The sequence below is a fragment of the Pan paniscus genome, chromosome 12 (assembly GCF_029289425.2).
Source record: "Pan paniscus chromosome 12, NHGRI_mPanPan1-v2.0_pri, whole genome shotgun sequence".
Lineage (NCBI taxonomy): Eukaryota > Metazoa > Chordata > Mammalia > Primates > Hominidae > Pan > Pan paniscus.
Window position 1 is genome coordinate 118,385,158 of NC_073261.2, and position 6,515 is coordinate 118,391,672.

The following is a 6,515-nucleotide window of genomic DNA, read 5'->3' on the forward strand; positions in this document are numbered from 1 at the left end:
ATTTGGGGTCAAGGGACTAAGGTTTAAAGAGGTTTCTTAACATGCTCAAGATCACACAAATAGTATGATGATGAAAGAAGAATGTGAATCCAGGTGTTTTTGATTCTATATCCCTTAACTGGACATGACTCTATGGGAAAAAACCCACAGCCAGGACTTGGGGGAGCAGCTGGTCACAGCCAGGGATGTTGCTTAGAGCAGGTGGCCCTGGCGTGTGGCTCCCTGCCCTGTACATCAGGGTTGTTGCAAAATCGGTTTGATGCAGCCACAGTTCAGACCGGCCAGCCTGCTAGCCATCCGACAGGAGCACACAAGCGTCTGCAGCTGCATGGCTGGGTCTGAGGACAGCCTTCCCCAATGGCTCCCTTAGAGAGCTCGCGTGACAGCACACGCACAATAGTGCTGACGATGCACACCAAGTGACCAAAACCAGGTGCGGTTTGGCATCTGGAATAATGCTTACTATTATTTAGCATTTGCCTGGGATTGCAGAGGAAGTGCTGCTAGGCTTCCAAAAGGACAGGAGTGAGCGATTGTCAAGGGTAGCTCCACGGCGATGTTAGGAGACACTGTGACTCAATTGCAGCCTGGCAACTGGTTGTCAAGGGGAAAATATTCTAGAGCTGGATCGACAAATGACTACAGCCTGTGGCCAAATCTGCACCTCAGCCTGTTTTTGCACAAACCAATGCAAACAAACGAATACAAGACAGAGACCCTATGTGGCCTGCAGAGCCTGAATATTTACGATCTGGCTCTTTACAGAAAAGGTGTGCAGACCTCTGTTCTGGAGCACTGTTTTCTTGTTTTTCAAAGTACCTTCCAGACATATGCATATTCAGGCTAGAAGGATGCTGCAGCCAGAGTTTGGGACATGTTGGGGTCAGAAAAGTTAACCAGAGAACTGCACTGCAGGCCCTGAAGAGCCTTGACATCCCCAAGTTCATTTGGCCGAGGCTCTTTCTCCATGGATCACCTTGAGGACAAGTGTTCCAAGAACTGTACTTTGAGAGATGCTGATGTAAAAATTTTTTTTCTCTTATTTTTTTATTATTATTATTATACTTTAAGTTTTAGGGTACATGTACACAATGTGCAGCTTAGTTACATATGTATACATGTGCCATGTCGATGTGCTGCGCCCATTAACTCGTCATTTAGCATTAGGTATATCTCCTAATGCTATCCCTCCCCCCTCCCCCCACCCCACAACAGTCCCCAGAGTGTGATGTTCCCCTTCCTGTGTCCATGTGTTCTCATTGTTCAATTCCCATCTATGAGTGAGAACATGCGGTGTTTGGTTTTTTGTCCTTGCGATAGTTTACTGGGAATGATGATTTCCAGTTTCATCCATGTCCCTACGAAGGACATGAACTCACCTTTTTTATGGCTGCATAGTATTCCATGGTGTTTATGTGCCACATTTTCTTAATCTAGTCTATCATTGTTGGACATTTGGGTTGGTTCCAAGTCTTTGCTATTGTGAATAGTGCCACAATAAACATACGTGTGCATGTGTCTTTATAGCAGCATGATTTATAGTCCTTTGGGTATATACCCAGTAATGGGATGGCTGGGTCAAATGGTATTTCTAGTTCTAGATCCCTGAGGAATCGCCACACTGACTTCCACAATGGTTGAACTAGTTTACAGTCCCACCAACAGTGTAAAAGTGTTCTTATTTCTCCACATCCTCTCCAGCACCTGTTGTTTCCTGACTTTTTAATGATTGCCATTCTAACTGGTGTGAGATGGTATCTCATTGTGGTTTTGATTTGCATTTCTCTGATAGTCAGTGATGATGAGCATTTTTTCATGTGTCTGTTGGCTGCATAAATGTCTTCTTTTGAGAAGTGTCTGCTCATATCCTTTGCCCACTTTTTGATGGGGTTGTTTGTTTTTTTCTTGTAAATTTGTTTGAGTTCATTGTAGATTCTGGATATTAGCCCTTTTTCAGATAAGTAGGTTGCGAAAATTTTCTCCCATTGTGTAGGTTGCCTGTTCACTCTGATGGTAGTTTCTTTTGCTGTGCAGAAGCTCTTTAGTTTAATTAGATCCCATTGGTCAATTTTGGCTTTTGTTGCCATTGCTTTTGGTGTTTTAGACATGAAGTCCTTGCCCATGCCTATGTCCTGAATGGTATTGCCCAGGTTTTCTTCTAGGGTTTTTATGGTTTTAGGTCTAACGTTTAAGTCTTTAATCCATCTTGAATTAATTTTTGTATAAGGTGTAAGGAAGGGATCCAGTTTCAGCTTTCTACATACGGCTAGCCAGTTTTCCCAGCACCATTTATTAAATAGGGAAACCTTTCCCCATTGCTTGTTTTTCTCAGGTTTGTCACAGATCAGATAGTTGTAGATATGAGGCATTATTTCTGAGGGCTCTGATCTGTTCCATTGATCTGTATCTCTGTTTTGGTACCAGTACCATGCTGTTTTGGTGACTGTAGCTTTGTAGTATAGTTTGAAGTCAGGTAGTGTGATGCCTCCAGCTTTGTTCTTTTGGCTTAGGATTGACTTGGCGATGCAGGCTCTTTTTTGGTTCCACATGAACTTTAAAGTAGTTTTTTTCAATTCTGTGAAGAAAGTCATTGGTAGCTTGATGGGGATGGCATTGAATCTATAAATTACCTTGGGCAGTATGGCCATTTTCACGATATTGATTCTTCCTACCCATGAGCATGGAATGTTCTTCCATTTGTTTGTATCCTCTTTTATTTCATTGAGCAGTGGTTTGTAGTTCTCCTTGAAGAGGTCCTTCACATCCCTTGTAAATTGGATTCCTAGGTATTTTATTCTCTTTGAAGCAATTGTGAATGGGAGTTCACTCATGATTTGGCTCTCTGTTTGTCTGTTATTGGTGTATAAGAATGCTTGTGATTTTTGTACATTGATTTTGTATCCTGAGACTTTGCTGAAGTTGCTTATCAGCTTAAGGAGATTTTGGGCTGAGACGATGGGGTTTTCCAGATATACAATCATGTCATCTGCAAACAGGGACAATTTGACTTCCTCTTTTCCTAATTGAATACCCTTTATTTCCTTCTCCTGCCTGATTGCCCTGGCCAGAACTTCCAACACTATGTTGAATAGGAGTGGTGAGAGAGGGCATCCCTGTCTTGTGCCCGTTTTCAAAGGGAATGCTTCCAGTTTTTGCCCATTCAGTATGATATTGGCTGTGGGTTTGTCATAGATAGCTCTTATTATTTTGAGATACGTCCCATCAATACCTAATTTATTGAGAGTTTTTAGCATGAAGGGTTGTTGAATTTTGTCAAAGGCCTTTTCTGCATCTATTGAGATAATCATGTGGTTTTTGTCTTTGGTTCTGTTTATATGCTGGATTACATTTATTGATTTGCATATATTGAACCAGCCTTGCATCCCAGGGATGAAGCCCAAGTAATCATGGTGGATAAGCTTTTTGATGTGCTGCTGGATTCGGTTTGCCAGTATTTTATTGAGGATTTTTGCATCAATGTTCATCAAGGATATTGGTCTAAAATTCTCGTTTTTGGTTGTGTCTCTGCCAGGCTTTGGTATCAGGATGATGCTGGCCTCATAAAATGAGTTAGGGAGGATTCCCTCTTTTTCTATTGATTGGAATAGTTTCAGAAGGAATGGTACCAGTTCCTCCTTGTACCTCTGTTAGAATTCGGCTGTGAATACATCTGGTCCTGGACTCTTTTTGGTTGGTAAGCTGTTGATTATTGCCACAATTTCAGCTCCTGTTATTGGTCTACTCAGAGATTCAACTTCTTCCTGGTTTAGTCTTGGGAGGGTGTATGTGTCGAGGAATTTATCCATTTCTTCTAGATTTTTTAGTTTATTTGCATAGAGGTGTTTGTAGTATTCTCTGATGGTAGTTTGTATTTCTATGGGATCGGTGGTGATATCCCCTTTATCATTTTTTATTGCATCTGTTTCATTCTTCTCTCTTTTTTTCTTTATTAGTCTTGCTAGCAGTCTATCAATTTTGTTGATCCTTTCAAAAAACCAGCTCCTGGATTCATTAATTTTTTGAAGGGTTTTTGTGTCCCTATTTCCTTCAGTTCTGCTCTGATCTTAGTTATTTCTTGCCTTCTGCTAGCTTTTGAATGTGTTTGCTCTTGCTTTTCTAGTTCTTTTAATTGTGATGTTAGGGTGTCAATTTTGGATCTTTCCTGCTTTCTCGTGTGGGCATTTAGTGCTATAAATTTCCCTCTACACACTGCTTTGAATGTGTCCCAGAGATTCTGGTATGTTGTGTCTTTGTTCTCATTGGTTTCAAAGAACATCTTTACTTCTGCCTTCATTTCGTTATGTATCCAGTAGTCATTCAGGAGCAGGTTGTTCAGTTTCCATGTAGTTGAGTGGTTTTGAGTGAGTTTCTTAATCCTGAGTTGTAGTTTGATTGCACTGTGGTCTGAGAGACAGTTTGTTATAATTTCTGTTCTTTTACATTTGCTGAGGAGAGCTTTACTTCCAACTATGTGGTCAATTTTGGAATAGGTGTGGTGTGGTGCTGAAAAAAATGTATATTCTGTTGATTTGGGGTGGAGAGTTCTGTAGATGTCTATTAGGTCCACTTGGTGCAGAGCTGAGTTCAATTCCTGGGTATCCTTGTTAACTTTCTGTCTTGTTCATCTGTCTAATATTGACAGTGGGGTGTTAAAGTCTCCCATTATTATTGTGTGGGAGTCTAAGTCTCTTTGTAGGTCCCTCAGCACTTGCTTTATGAATCTGGGTGCTCCCGTATTGGGTGCATATATATTTAGGATAGTTAGCTCTTCTTGTTGAATTGATCCCTTTACCATTATGTAATGGCCTTCTTTGTCTCTTTTGATCTGTGTTGGTTTAAAGTCTGTTTTATCAGAGACTAGGATTGCAACCCCTGCCTTTTTTTGTTTTCCATTTGCTTGGTAGATCTTCCTCCATCCTTTCATTTTGAGCCTATGTGTGTCTTTGCATGTGAGATGGGTTTCCTGAATACAGCACACTGATGGGTCTTGACTCTTTATCCAATTTGCCAGTCTGTGTCTTTTAATTGGAGCATTTAGCCCATTTACATTTAAAGTTAATATTGTTATGTGTGAATTTGATACTGTCATTATGATGTTAGCTGGTTATTTTGCTCATTAGTTGATGCAGTTTCTTCCTAATCTCAATGGTCTTTACATTTTGGCATGATTTTGCAGCAGCTGGTACCGGTTGTGCTTTCCATGTTTAGAGCTTCCTTCAGGATCTCTTTTAGGGCAGGCCTGGTGATGACAAAATCTCTTAGCATTTGCTTGTCTGTAAAGTATTTTATTTCTCCTCCACTTATGAAGCTTAGTTTGGCTGGATATGAAATTCTGGGTTGAAAATTCTTTTCTTTAAGAATGTTGAATATTGGCCCCCACTCTCTTCTGGCTTGTAGAGTTTCTGCCGGGAGATCCACTGTTAGTCGATGGGCTTCCCTTTTTGGGTAATCTGACCTTTCTCTCTGGCTGCCCTTAACATTTTTTCCTTCATTTCAACTTTGGTGAATCTGACAATTATGTGTCTTGGAGTTGTTCTTCTCGAGGAGTATCTTTGTGGCATTCTCTGTATTTCCTGAATCTGAATGTTGGCCTGCCTTGCTAGATTGGGGAAGTTCTCCTGGATAATATCCTGCAGAGTGTTTTCCAACTTGGTTCCATTCTCCCCGTTAAAATTTTAATACAAAGGCATCTCCACCACTTAAATCATAAAATAGCAAAGCACCGGAGAAAGCCACAACTTACAGAGATTCAGCTTTTGAAGATCCCAGTTCTGTCTGGGAGGTTTGACACACGGAAGGACAGAGGAAACTTGAGCCATCCCAACTGATTTTCACTCCTGTGCAGGAGTTAGCTATTTAATTTGGCACAACAGTGGAAACGCTATCATGGGAAAACTGTATTATCCCAATCAAGTGCCTCAAAATGCTGTCAATAGCAGTGACTGACTTCTAGAAGGCCTGGCCATTGCTCCCTCCTCTCCCATCAGTCCTTTGGGTTCACTCTGGGCCATGTGATGTTTGTGCACAAGAAATTCTTAGCAGACTGGAGCATAAGTCAGACCAAGCTGAACTGTTTGTTGAGCTCTGAGGCCTCTGACAAGCCTCAGTTAATTGTTTAGTGAGGAGCCCTTGACAGGCCAGATCTGGCCGAGGTAGGCAAAGTCTAGCCAGGCTAAAACCAGGATTATAGCAGGACTCAACTTGCCTTTATTCAAATTCAGACATTTTGTAGTACCTAATCTTGTGCTAGGCATTGTGCTAAGTGTTGGGGGATACACACATAAATGGGGAAATTCTTTTGCTCTCTAGAAACTCATAGTTGATTAGTAGATTCCATAAATATTTATTAGTCACCAACTATGTGCTAGGCAGGAACACATGAGAGAGCTGATCCTGGGTTTTATGGAGCTCACAGTGGAGCATAGAACTTGGGCATCCAGCAAGTAACTGGAAGTACAGGTGGCGGAGTCCCAGTGTTCAAAGAAACCCACAGTCCCTGCTCCCTTGGAGGTCAC